Source organism: Gadus chalcogrammus, chromosome 12, assembly GCF_026213295.1.
Source record: "Gadus chalcogrammus isolate NIFS_2021 chromosome 12, NIFS_Gcha_1.0, whole genome shotgun sequence".
NCBI lineage: Eukaryota > Metazoa > Chordata > Actinopteri > Gadiformes > Gadidae > Gadus > Gadus chalcogrammus.
The window spans coordinates 6284093-6297352 of NC_079423.1; the positions used below are offsets into that span (position 1 = coordinate 6284093).

General features: G+C 43.9%; 14 non-coding genes and 1 pseudogene across 14 annotated transcripts; all 15 read left to right on the forward strand.

Moving 5' to 3' along the window:
• Positions 1-138: 138 nt before the first annotated feature.
• LOC130399388 (5S ribosomal RNA) lies at positions 139-257 on the forward strand. The gene has a single exon (XR_008901900.1). It is a non-coding gene; the product is annotated as a 5S ribosomal RNA (ribosomal RNA).
• A 528-nt stretch (positions 258-785) lies between these two features.
• LOC130399400 (5S ribosomal RNA) lies at positions 786-904 on the forward strand. Its single transcript, XR_008901911.1, has one exon. It is a non-coding gene; the product is annotated as a 5S ribosomal RNA (ribosomal RNA).
• A 519-nt stretch (positions 905-1423) lies between these two features.
• LOC130399412 (5S ribosomal RNA) lies at positions 1424-1542 on the forward strand. The gene has a single exon (XR_008901922.1). It is a non-coding gene; the product is annotated as a 5S ribosomal RNA (ribosomal RNA).
• A 529-nt stretch (positions 1543-2071) lies between these two features.
• On the forward strand, positions 2072-2191 carry LOC130400742 (5S ribosomal RNA). Its single transcript, XR_008903217.1, has one exon. It is a non-coding gene; the product is annotated as a 5S ribosomal RNA (ribosomal RNA).
• A 529-nt stretch (positions 2192-2720) lies between these two features.
• Positions 2721-2839, forward strand: LOC130399424 (5S ribosomal RNA). The gene has a single exon (XR_008901934.1). It is a non-coding gene; the product is annotated as a 5S ribosomal RNA (ribosomal RNA).
• A 521-nt stretch (positions 2840-3360) lies between these two features.
• Positions 3361-3479, forward strand: LOC130399436 (5S ribosomal RNA). Its single transcript, XR_008901946.1, has one exon. It is a non-coding gene; the product is annotated as a 5S ribosomal RNA (ribosomal RNA).
• A 519-nt stretch (positions 3480-3998) lies between these two features.
• On the forward strand, positions 3999-4117 carry LOC130400414 (5S ribosomal RNA). Its single transcript, XR_008902894.1, has one exon. It is a non-coding gene; the product is annotated as a 5S ribosomal RNA (ribosomal RNA).
• A 518-nt stretch (positions 4118-4635) lies between these two features.
• Positions 4636-4754, forward strand: LOC130399447 (5S ribosomal RNA). The gene has a single exon (XR_008901957.1). It is a non-coding gene; the product is annotated as a 5S ribosomal RNA (ribosomal RNA).
• Positions 4755-5274: 520 nt separating this feature from the next.
• Positions 5275-5393, forward strand: LOC130399459 (5S ribosomal RNA). Its single transcript, XR_008901969.1, has one exon. It is a non-coding gene; the product is annotated as a 5S ribosomal RNA (ribosomal RNA).
• Positions 5394-5912: 519 nt separating this feature from the next.
• On the forward strand, positions 5913-6031 carry LOC130399890 (5S ribosomal RNA). Its single transcript, XR_008902384.1, has one exon. It is a non-coding gene; the product is annotated as a 5S ribosomal RNA (ribosomal RNA).
• A 519-nt stretch (positions 6032-6550) lies between these two features.
• LOC130395967 (5S ribosomal RNA) lies at positions 6551-6669 on the forward strand (annotated as a pseudogene).
• Positions 6670-7188: 519 nt separating this feature from the next.
• On the forward strand, positions 7189-7307 carry LOC130395260 (5S ribosomal RNA). Its single transcript, XR_008898337.1, has one exon. It is a non-coding gene; the product is annotated as a 5S ribosomal RNA (ribosomal RNA).
• A 519-nt stretch (positions 7308-7826) lies between these two features.
• LOC130394811 (5S ribosomal RNA) lies at positions 7827-7945 on the forward strand. Its single transcript, XR_008897933.1, has one exon. It is a non-coding gene; the product is annotated as a 5S ribosomal RNA (ribosomal RNA).
• Positions 7946-8464: 519 nt separating this feature from the next.
• LOC130399471 (5S ribosomal RNA) lies at positions 8465-8583 on the forward strand. The gene has a single exon (XR_008901980.1). It is a non-coding gene; the product is annotated as a 5S ribosomal RNA (ribosomal RNA).
• Positions 8584-9102: 519 nt separating this feature from the next.
• On the forward strand, positions 9103-9221 carry LOC130395820 (5S ribosomal RNA). Its single transcript, XR_008898829.1, has one exon. It is a non-coding gene; the product is annotated as a 5S ribosomal RNA (ribosomal RNA).
• Positions 9222-13260: the final 4039 nt, after the last annotated feature.

A 13260-nucleotide genomic window follows, 5' to 3' on the forward strand; every position in this document is an offset into this window, starting at 1 on the left:
AGGAGTCCTACTGAATCAATTACTGCCGTTTATATCTAACTAATGATTGTTTTTGTAAAAGTGTAACGTCGAGCCTCAGCAGCTTTCTCACTCCTTATGTGCTACTGTATAAAACCTGGTTTTGCGCCTGCACTAATTGCTTACGGCCATACCACCCTGAACACGCCCGATCTCGTCTGATCTCGGAAGCTAAGCAGGGTCGGGCCTGGTTAGTACTTGGATGGGAGACCGCCTGGGAATACCAGGTGCTGTAAGCTTTTTCTTTTTCAACTCGAGCTCATTGACTCCGTGGCCTACCGTGGCGTACCGTGACCTGATGTTTACTGCCAACCGCTTTGGAGGATTTAAGCAACATACAAAAACTGACAACGTCTCTCAAAACTATTTTTGTGAAACATGAGGACAGTATAGTGATACTGCCAGCAGGGAGCACCAGAGAGCTGAACCGACAGTTGTACATTTCTTAAACTTTCACCAACACAAACACGCACGCTCACTTCAGATCATGGGAGGACGTCAAAAAATCACCACCCATTCTCTGACACTTTAACCGTTAACCTTGGTTCAAACATTTAACATCACACGCACACGCAGTGTATTTCAGATAATTAATGAATTCAGATGTCACAATGATCGTTTACATGGATAAGGAGTCCTACTGAATCAATTACTGCCGTTTATATCTAACTAATGATTGTTTTTGTAAAGTGTAACGTCGAGCCTCAGCAGCTTTCTCACTCCTTATGTGCTACTGTATAAAACCTGGTTTTGCGCCTGCACTAATTGCTTACGGCCATACCACCCTGAACACGCCCGATCTCGTCTGATCTCGGAAGCTAAGCAGGGTCGGGCCTGGTTAGTACTTGGATGGGAGACCGCCTGGGAATACCAGGTGCTGTAAGCTTTTTCTTTTTCAACTCGAGCTCATTGACTCCGTGGCGTACCGTGACCTGATGTTTACTGCCAACCGCTTTGGAGGATTTAAGCAACATACAAAAACTGACAACGTCTCTCAAAACTATTTTTGTGAAACATGAGGACAGTATAGTGATACTGCCAGCAGGGAGCACCAGAGAGCTGAACCGACAGTTGTACATTTCTTAAACTTTCACCAACACAAACACGCACGCTCACTTCAGATCATGGGAGGACGTCAAAAAATCACCACCCATTCTCTGACACTTTAACCGTTAACCTTGGTTCAAACATTTAACATCACACGCACACGCAGTGTATTTCAGATAATTAATGAATTCAGATGTCACAATGATCGTTTACATGGATAAGGAGTCCTACTGAATCAATTACTGCCGTTTATATCTAACTAATGATTGTTTTTGTAAGAGTGTAACGTCGAGCCTCAGCAGCTTTCTCACTCCTTATGTGCTACTGTATAAAACCTGGTTTTGCGCCTGCACTAATTGCTTACGGCCATACCACCCTGAACACGCCCGATCTCGTCTGATCTCGGAAGCTAAGCAGGGTCGGGCCTGGTTAGTACTTGGATGGGAGACCGCCTGGGAATACCAGGTGCTGTAAGCTTTTTCTTTTTCAACTCGAGCTCATTGACTCCGTGGCCTACCGTGGCGTACCGTGACCTGATGTTTACTGCCAACCGCTTTGGAGGATTTAAGCAACATACAAAAACTGACAACGTCTCTCAAAACTATTTTTGTGAAACATGAGGACAGTATAGTGATACTGCCAGCAGGGAGCACCAGAGAGCTGAACCGACAGTTGTACATTTCTTAAACTTTCACCAACACAAACACGCACGCTCACTTCAGATCATGGGAGGACGTCAAAAAATCACCACCCATTCTCTGACACTTTAACCGTTAACCTTGGTTCAAACATTTAACATCACACGCACACGCAGTGTATTTCAGATAATTAATGAATTCAGATGTCACAATGATCGTTTACATGGATAAGGAGTCCTACTGAATCAATTACTGCCGTTTATATCTAACTAATGATTGTTTTTGTAAAAGTGTAACGTCGAGCCTCAGCAGCTTTCTCACTCCTTATGTGCTACTGTATAAAACCTGGTTTTGCGCCTGCACTAATTGCTTACGGCCATACCACCCTGAACACGCCCGATCTTCGTCTGATCTCGGAAGCTAAGCAGGGTCGGGCCTGGTTAGTACTTGGATGGGAGACCGCCTGGGAATACCAGGTGCTGTAAGCTATTTCTTTTTCAACTCGAGCTCATTGACTCCGTGGCCTACCGTGGCGTACCGTGACCTGATGTTTACTGCCAACCGCTTTGGAGGATTTAAGCAACATACAAAAACTGACAACGTCTCTCAAAACTATTTTTGTGAAACATGAGGACAGTATAGTGATACTGCCAGCAGGGAGCACCAGAGAGCTGAACCGACAGTTGTACATTTCTTAAACTTTCACCAACACAAACACGCACGCTCACTTCAGATCATGGGAGGACGTCAAAAAATCACCACCCATTCTCTGACACTTTAACCGTTAACCTTGGTTCAAACATTTAACATCACACGCACACGCAGTGTATTTCAGATAATTAATGAATTCAGATGTCACAATGATCGTTTACATGGATAAGGAGTCCTACTGAATCAATTACTGCCGTTTATATCTAACTAATGATTGTTTTTGTAAAAGTGTAACGTCGAGCCTCAGCAGCTTTCTCACTCCTTATGTGCTACTGTATAAAACCTGGTTTTGCGCCTGCACTAATTGCTTACGGCCATACCACCCTGAACACGCCCGATCTCGTCTGATCTCGGAAGCTAAGCAGGGTCGGGCCTGGTTAGTACTTGGATGGGAGACCGCCTGGGAATACCAGGTGCTGTAAGCTTTTTCTTTTTCAACTCGAGCTCATTGCCTCCGTGGCCGTACCGTGACCTGATGTTTACTGCCAACCGCTTTGGAGGATTTAAGCAACATACAAAGACTGACAACGTCTCTCAAAACTATTTTTGTGAAACATGAGGACAGTATAGTGATACTGCCAGCAGGGAGCACCAGAGAGCTGAACCGACAGTTGTACATTTCTTAAACTTTCACCAACACAAACACGCACGCTCACTTCAGATCATGGGAGGACGTCCAAAAATCACCACCCATTCTCTGACACTTTAACCGTTAACCTTGGTTCAAACATTTAACATCACACGCACACGCAGTGTATTTCAGATAATTAATGAATTCAGATGTCACAATGATCGTTTACATGGATAAGGAGTCCTACTGAATCAATTACTGCCGTTTATATCTAACTAATGATTGTTTTTGTAAAAGTGTAACGTCGAGCCTCAGCAGCTTTCTCACTCCTTATGTGCTACTGTATAAAACCTGGTTTTGCGCCATGCACTAATTGCTTACGGCCATACCACCCTGAACACGCCCGATCTCGTCTGATCTCGGAAGCTAAGCAGGGTCGGGCCTGGTTAGTACTTGGATGGGAGACCGCCTGGGAATACCAGGTGCTGTAAGCTTTTTCTTTTTCAACTCGAGCTCATTGCCTCCGTGGCCTACCGTGACCTGATGTTTACTGCCAACCGCTTTGGAGGATTTAAGCAACATACAAAGACTGACAACGTCTCTCAAAACTATTTTTGTGAAACATGAGGACAGTATAGTGATACTGCCAGCAGGGAGCACCAGAGAGCTGAAACGACAGTTGTACATTTCTTAAACTTTCACCAACACAAACACGCACGCTCACTTCAGATCATGGGAGGACGTCAAAAAATCACCACCCATTCTCTGACACTTTAACCGTTAACCTTGGTTCAAACATTTAACATCACACGCACACGCAGTGTATTTCAGATAATTAATGAATTCAGATGTCACAATGATCGTTTACATGGATAAGGAGTCCTACTGAATCAATTACTGCCGTTTATATCTAACTAATGATTGTTTTTGTAAAAGTGTAACGTCGAGCCTCAGCAGCTTTCTCACTCCTTATGTGCTACTGTATAAAACCTGGTTTTGCGCCAGCACTAATTGCTTACGGCCATACCACCCTGAACACGCCCGATCTCGTCTGATCTCGGAAGCTAAGCAGGGTCGGGCCTGGTTAGTACTTGGATGGGAGACCGCCTGGGAATACCAGGTGCAGTAAGCTTTTCTTTTTCAACTCGAGCTCATTGCCTCCGTGGCCTACCGTGACCTGATGTTTACTGCCAACCGCTTTGGAGGATTTAAGCAACATACAAAGACTGACAACGTCTCTCAAAACTATTTTTGTGAAACATGAGGACAGTATAGTGATACTGCCAGCAGGGAGCACCAGAGAGCTGAAACGACAGTTGTACATTTCTTAAACTTTCACCAACACAAACACGCACGCTCACTTCAGATCATGGGAGGACGTCAAAAAATCACCACCCATTCTCTGACACTTTAACCGTTAACCTTGGTTCAAACATTTAACATCACACGCACACGCAGTGTATTTCAGATAATTAATGAATTCAGATGTCACAATGATCGTTTACATGGATAAGGAGTCCTACTGAATCAATTACTGCCGTTTATATCTAACTAATGATTGTTTTTGTAAAAGTGTAACGTCGAGCCTCAGCAGCTTTCTCACTCCTTATGTGCTACTGTATAAAACCTGGTTTTGCGCCAGCACTAATTGCTTACGGCCATACCACCCTGAACACGCCCGATCTCGTCTGATCTCGGAAGCTAAGCAGGGTCGGGCCTGGTTAGTACTTGGATGGGAGACCGCCTGGGAATACCAGGTGCTGTAAGCTTTTTCTTTTTCAACTCGAGCTCATTGCCTCCGTGGCCTACCGTGACCTGATGTTTACTGCCAACCGCTTTGGAGGATTTAAGCAACATACAAAGACTGACAACGTCTCTCAAAACTATTTTTGTGAAACACTGAGGACAGTATAGTGATACTGCCAGCAGGGAGCACCAGAGAGCTGAAACGACAGTTGTACATTTCTTAAACTTTCACCAACACAAACACGCACGCTCACTTCAGATCATGGGAGGACGTCAAAAAATCACCACCCATTCTCTGACACTTTAACCGTTAACCTTGGTTCAAACATTTAACATCACACGCACACGCAGTGTATTTCAGATAATTAATGAATTCAGATGTCACAATGATCGTTTACATGGATAAGGAGTCCTACTGAATCAATTACTGCCGTTTATATCTAACTAATGATTGTTTTTGTAAAAGTGTAACGTCGAGCCTCAGCAGCTTTCTCACTCCTTATGTGCTACTGTATAAAACCTGGTTTTGCGCCAGCACTAATTGCTTACGGCCATACCACCCTGAACACGCCCGATCTCGTCTGATCTCGGAAGCTAAGCAGGGTCGGGCCTGGTTAGTACTTGGATGGGAGACCGCCTGGGAATACCAGGTGCTGTAAGCTTTTTCTTTTTCAACTCGAGCTCATTGCCTCCGTGGCCTACCGTGACCTGATGTTTACTGCCAACCGCTTTGGAGGATTTAAGCAACATACAAAGACTGACAACGTCTCTCAAAACTATTTTTGTGAAACATGAGGACAGTATAGTGATACTGCCAGCAGGGAGCACCAGAGAGCTGAAACGACAGTTGTACATTTCTTAAACTTTCACCAACACAAACACGCACGCTCACTTCAGATCATGGGAGGACGTCAAAAAATCACCACCCATTCTCTGACACTTTAACCGTTAACCTTGGTTCAAACATTTAACATCACACGCACACGCAGTGTATTTCAGATAATTAATGAATTCAGATGTCACAATGATCGTTTACATGGATAAGGAGTCCTACTGAATCAATTACTGCCGTTTATATCTAACTAATGATTGTTTTTGTAAAAGTGTAACGTCGAGCCTCAGCAGGTTTCTCACTCCTTATGTGCTACTGTATAAAACCTGGTTTTGCGCCAGCACTAATTGCTTACGGCCATACCATCCTGAACACGCCCGATCTCGTCTGATCTCGGAAGCTAAGCAGGGTCGGGCCTGGTTAGTACTTGGATGGGAGACCGCCTGGGAATACCAGGTGCTGTAAGCTTTTTCTTTTTCAACTCGAGCTCATTGCCTCCGTGGCCTACCGTGACCTGATGTTTACTGCCAACCGCTTTGGAGGATTTAAGCAACATACAAAGACTGACAACTTCTCTCAAAACTATTTTTGTGAAACATGAGGACAGTATAGTGATACTGCCAGCAGGGAGCACCTGAGAGCTGAAACGACAGTTGTACATTTCTTAAACTTTCACCAACACAAACACGCACGCTCACTTCAGATCATGGGAGGACGTCCAAAAATCACCACCCATTCTCTGACACTTTAACCGTTAACCTTGGTTCAAACATTTAACATCACACGCACACGCAGTGTATTTCAGATAATTAATGAATTCAGATGTCACAATGATCGTTTACATGGATAAGGAGTCCTACTGAATCAATTACTGCCGTTTATATCTAACTAATGATTGTTTTTGTAAAAGTGTAACGTCGAGCCTCAGCAGGTTTCTCACTCCTTATGTGCTACTGTATAAAACCTGGATTTGCGCCAGCACTGTTTAATTACGGCCATACCACCCTGAACATGCCCGATCTCATCTGATCTCGGAAGCTAAGCAGGGTCGGGCCTGGTTAGTACTTGGATGGGAGACTGCCTGGAAATACCAGGTGTAGTAAGCTTTTTCTTTTTCAACTCGAGCTCATTGCCTCCGTGGCCTACCGTGACCTGATGTTTACTGCCAACCGCTTTGGAGGATTTAAGCAACATACAAAGACTGACAACGTCTCTCAAAACTATTTTTGTGAAACACGAGGACAGTATAGTGATACTGCCAGCAGGGAGCACCAGAGAGCTGAAACGACAGTTGTACATTTCTTAAACTTTCACCAACACAAACACGCACGCTCACTTCAGATCATGGGAGGACGTCCAAAAATCACCACCCATTCTCTGACACTTTAACCGTTAACCTTGGTTCAAACATTTAACATCACACGCACACGCAGTGTATTTCAGATAATTAATGAATTCAGATGTCACAATGATCGTTTACTTGGATAAGGAGTCCTACTGAATCAATTACTGCCGTTTATATCTAACTAATGATTGTTTTTGTAAAAGTGTAACGTCGAGCCTCAGCAGGTTTCTCACTCCTTATGTGCTACTGTATAAAACCTGGTTTTGCGCCAGCACTAATTGCTTACGGCCATACCACCCTGAACATGCCCGATCTTGTCTGATCTCGGAAGCTAAGCAGGGTCGGGCCTGGTTTGTACTTGGATAGGAGACCGCCTGGGAATACCAGGTGCTGTAAGCTTTTTCTTTTTCAACTCGAGCTCATTGCCTCCGTGGCCTACCGTGACCTGATGTTTACTGCCAACCGCTTTGGAGGATTTAAGCAACATACAAAGACTGACAACATCTCTCAAAACTATTTTTGTGAAACATGAGGACAGTATAGTGATACTGCCAGCAGGGAGCACCAGAGAGCTGAAACGACAGTTGTACATTTCTTAAACTTTCACCAACACAAACACGCACGCTCACTTCAGATCATGGGAGGACGTCCAAAAATCACCACCCATTCTCTGACACTTTAACCGTTAACCTTGGTTCAAACATTTAACATCACACGCACACGCAGTGTATTTCAGATAATTAATGAATTCAGATGTCACAATGATCGTTTACTTGGATAAGGAGTCCTACTGAATCAATTACTGCCGTTTATATCTAACTAATGATTGTTTTTGTAAAAGTGTAACGTCGAGCCTCAGCAGCTTTCTCACTCCTTATGTGCTACTGTATAAAACCTGGTTTTGCGCCAGCACTAATTGCTTACGGCCATACCACCCTGAACACGCCCGATCTCGTCTGATCTCGGAAGCTAAGCAGGGTAGGGCCTGGTTAGTACTTGGATGGGCGGCCGCCTGGGAATACCAGGTGCAGTACGCTTTTTCTTTTTCAACTCGAGCTCATTGCCTCCGTGGCCTACCGTGACCTGATGTTTACTGCCAACCGCTTTGGAGGATTTAAGCAACATACAAAGACTGACAACGTCTCTCAAAACTATTTTTGTGAAACACGAGGACAGTATAGTGATACTGCCAGCAGGGAGCACCAGAGAGCTGAAACGACAGTTGTACATTTCTTAAACTTTCACCAACACAAACACGCACGCTCACTTCAGATCATGGGAGGACGTCAAAAAATCACCACCCATTTTCTGACCCTTTAACCGTTAACCTTGGTTCAAACATTTAACATCACACGCACACGCAGTGTATTTCAGATAATTAATGAATTCAGATGTCACAATGATCGTTTACTTGGATAAGGAGTCCTACTGAATCAATTACTGCCGTTTATATCTAACTAATGATTGTTTTTGTAAAAGTGTAACGTCGAGCCTCAGCAGGTTTCTCACTCCTTATGTGCTACTGTATAAAACCTGGTTTTGCGCCAGCACTATTTGCTTACGGCCATACCACCCTGAACACGCCCGATCTCGTCTGATCTCGGAAGCTAAGCAGGGTCGGGCCTGGTTAGTACTTGGATGGGAGACCGCCTGGGAATACCAGGTGCTGTAAGCTTCTTCTTTTTCAACTCGAGCTCATTGCCTCCGTGGCCTACCGTGACCTGATGTTTACTGCCAACCGCTTTGGAGGATTTAAGCAACATACAAAGACTGACAACGTCTCTCAAAACTATTTTTGTGAAACACGAGGACAGTATAGTGATACTGCCAGCAGGGAGCACCAGAGAGCTGAAACGACAGTTGTACATTTCTTAAACTTTCACCAACACAAACACGCACGCTCACTTCAGATCATGGGAGGACGTCCAAAAATCACCACCCATTCTCTGACACTTTAACCGTTAACCTTGGTTCAAACATTTAACATCACACGCACACGCAGTGTATTTCAGATAATTAATGAATTCAGATGTCACAATGATCGTTTACATGGATAAGGAGTCCTACTGAATCAATTACTGCCGTTTATATCTAACTAATGATTGTTTTTGTAAAAGTGTAACGTCGAGCCTCAGCAGCTTTCTCACTCCTTATGTGCTACTGTATAAAACCTGGTTTTGCGCCAGCACTAATTGCTCACGGCCATACCACCCTGAACACGCCCGATCTCGTCTGATCTCGGTAGCTAAGCAGGGTCGGGCCTGGTTAGTACATGGATGGGAGACTGCTTGGGAATACCAGGTGATGTAAGCTTTTTCTTTTTCAACTCAAGCTCATTGCCTCCGTGGCCTACCGTGACCTAATGTTTACTGCCAACCGCTTTGGAGGATTTAAGCAACATACAAAGACTGACAACGTCTCTCAAAACTATTTTTGTGAAACATGAGGACAGTATAGGGGGAGAGAGAGGAGAGAGAGAGGTCATGTTTCCCGAAGCTCCGCTGGGCATTGGAAAGAACTACTTAATTCATCGTTCATTTCTACTTTATCTTATTTTATTTACCTAACAGTATATAGTTTGTTTCCGTCGTCCTCAATCGCTCGATTCAACAATACATTTTGGCACTTTTTACTCCCGGATCAGACCGCAGAAAAAGCCTTGGACTTTCCTATCGACAACATGCCTCTGTATTCGGATATCTCAGGCACGGAGACTGGGAAATGCACAGACTGCACCAAAATGCAACAGAGGGTGGCTTTAATTTAAACGAGACTAGCAGCAGTAGAAAAATGCAAAGGACTATCACAGGATACAGTGCCGATGGGTGAGTTTGCTGAGCTCACTCAGATACAGCAAGATGATCAAAGCTACACTGTATCCTTCCCGAAGCTGGACAAGAGAGAGACAGTTCCAGCTGCGTCTCACTGGAACAGAGTCGGCGCTAAGCCAAAGCAACATACCAAAGTGAATCAACAAGTTCACTCAACACCAAATGCTAAGCTACCCAAAGCTAAAGTTATCAGCCCGATTAGCCCGTCACTCAAATCAACCCTGCCACTGAAGAACCGGTTCCTGCCACTTCAAGAGTCCACAAACGCGCCTGCCACCGATGCACCCCTGAGCCCCGAGATGCGTCCGGACGGACAGTGTGGACAGAGACGGAACAACCAGTCGCCACGGAGGCGGGCTGCGCATGTGTCTGCCACCGTCCAACAAGGGCCCATCTCAGAGAAAGCAGATGAACCAGACACTCTGATTATAGGAGACTCAACTATCAAGGATATAACCGGTAAGAAGATCAAAACATGCATCTTCCCATATGGAAAGGTTAGTAATATCAACCATAAACTAGCCAAAATCATATTGGAAAACCCCAAAATCTCACAGATTATTGTGCATGCAGGATTTAATGATATTCAAAGAGAACAGTCAGAACTTCTGAAGAGGGATTACACTGATCTATTGGATACACTGGACAAAATACACATCAAGTCTTCCATCAGTGGACCCATACCAACAGTTGACAGGGGAATAAACAGATTCAGTCGTCTACTTGCACTGAATACATGGCTTTCCAGAGTCTGCAATGAAAGAGGAAGGGACTTTATTGACAATTTCAACTTATTCTGGGGGCGCAAATATCTTTTCAGAGCAGATGGCCTACACCCAAACAGGTTAGGCTCAAAACTGTTGAGGGACAATCTTCTCTTCTCGCTTTACGCACAGGCCACAATCTTGCCATGGTCTGACGCACAGGCCACAATCAGAGCACAGGTTGAGAAGAAGCGAGACTACAGCCTCCCCCACACAACTACTCTGCCACTATCTGACACACAGATAGCAGACAGCCCACAGACCTTGAAGAGAGACAACAGCCCGCCCAACGTCATCAACAATGTGCCCTCCCCCATCGCTGATGCTGGCTTGGCGAGGAACGGCCACCCCCCTCCTCTGCACTCCCCCATCGACGATGACCTCCAGCCTCATCTCTCCCATAGCCACAACAACAACTCCAGCTGGGATAGAGTCTCCGATGTCTCCCTTTGCGATTTTCCAGCCGAATTTAAGAAACTGGAATATGCTGGCATCAAACTTGCATCTGTGTCAATGATAGCATCGCCACGTCATGGCCGCAGGCTGCTATCACCCAGGAGGATGGCGCCCCACCCCCACCACCGTACTGATAGTAGTCCTGAGTATTACTGAGACAAAAAAGGGTTCAGCCGTAGACACAGTATAAAGGAAGTTTCTCATAATCTGCTGAACCCAAGGTTGCCTACGTCAAAGCAGGGCAACTTTCACATTCATGCTGTAACCACTAAGAGAGTAAACAAAGGGAAACTTAGACACACTGCTAACCTCACAAATCTCATATCTATTGCCTCCAAACCAAAAACAACCTTAAAGCCTATCAACAGCACCATCAGGATGGCTCTACTTAATGTGAGGTCTCTTAATAACAAATCATTTTTAGTTAATGATTTTATTAACACTTCCAAACTGGATTTTATGTTTTTAACTGAAACATGGCTGGAACAAAATAACAGTGCAACCGTTCTGATAGAGACAGCTCCTCCCGACTATAACTTTTTTGATGCATGTAGATCTGGAAAAAGAGGTGGAGGGGTTGCTGCTATATTTAAAAATGTATTTCAGGGGAAACAGATGTTATTTGGTGATTTTCCATCGTTCGAATACCTTAGTGCTGTATTGAAATGCTCCCCCAGAGTTCTCCTATTAATTATTTACAGGCCACCCACATATTCTGCAAATTTTTTCGATGAATTCACAGAATTATTGTCTAGCATCTCCACAGAATTTGACTGTCTAGTTATAACTGGTGACTTCAATTTTCATACTGATGATTTGAATGACAAGTGTGCAAAAAAACTTTTTACCATTTTGGACACATTTGAACTGTCTCAACATGTGAAAGAGGCTACTCATTGTAAGGGGCACACTCTAGACCTGGTTATCACAAAGGGCCTCAATGTTTCTGATCTCTCTGTGACTGATCCTTCCTTGTCTGACCACTTTTGTGTTTTCTTTAACATATCTTTTATTCCCGACATACAGAAAAAATCAAACACTGTCAAAAAACGGTATATCAATGAAGATTCTAATGTACTTTTTAAAAAGGCCATCTCCTTGCTACCACCTCTAAACCCATGTTCTGCTGATGATCTTGTAGAAAACTTTAATTTGAAAATTTTGAAAGTCATAGATGTCATTGCACCTTATAAGGTTAAAACGATTTCTGGAAAGCAAAAGGCACCCTGGAGAAAAGCTGCTTCTGTAACAGCACAGAAAAAGGAATGCAGGAAGGTTGAACGCATCTGGCGTAAAACAAAACTTCATATTCACCATGATATCTATAAAGAGAGCCTCCGTGCCTACAATTTAGACTTAAAAAATGCTAGAGAAACATTTTTCTCCAATATCATTAAAACCAACACTAATAATGCAAAAACCCTATTTGCAACTGTTGACAGACTGACCAACCCCCCAATAGAAATTCCACCTGATCTCCATTCCACGCAGAAATGCAATGAGTTTGCAGCTTTTTATATTGATAAAATTGAAGGTATCAGACGAGCCATCAATATCTCCACGTCAAACAAAAATGTTGGACTACCACCCTGTTCAGGCAAAAATTACGTGGCAAGGATGGCATGCTTTAATGTTATAGACTCTCAAAATCTTGTGGAAACTGTGACACAACTAAAGCCATCCACCTGTTGCCTTGATACTATACCTACCAACCTCTTTAAGAATGTTTTCGACTGCCTAGCAGTAGACATATTGCAGATAGTTAACAACTCTCTCCAGTCAGGCAAGTTCCCAAAAGCTTTGAAAACTGCAGTTATTAAACCCCTTTTAAAAAAGCGGATCCTAGATGCCTCTATTATTAACAACTACAGACCAATATCAAATCTACCCTTCATAAGTAAAATCATTGAGAAAGTTGTCCTCCAGCAACTAAATCACTTCCTGGCATCAACTGGTTGCTATGACACCTTCCAATCAGGATTTCGACCCCTGCACAGCACTGAGACCGCCCTTATTAAAGTTGTAAACGACATCCGTCTTAACACAGACTCTGGCAAAACCTCAATACTAATGCTACTTGACCTCAGTGCTGCATTCGACACTGTAGACCAGGGGTGCCCAACCAGTCGATCGCGGTCTACCAGTAGATCGCCGACAGATCCCAAGTCGATCGCGAGGGGTGAAGAAAAAAAAAAAAAAAAAAAAAATCTTTTTTTTTTTTTTTTTTTTTAATGAAATTAAATTTGCGCGGGACATATACGCGCGGTAGCGCATGTGCTGTTAACAGCAGTTGAAAGCCGT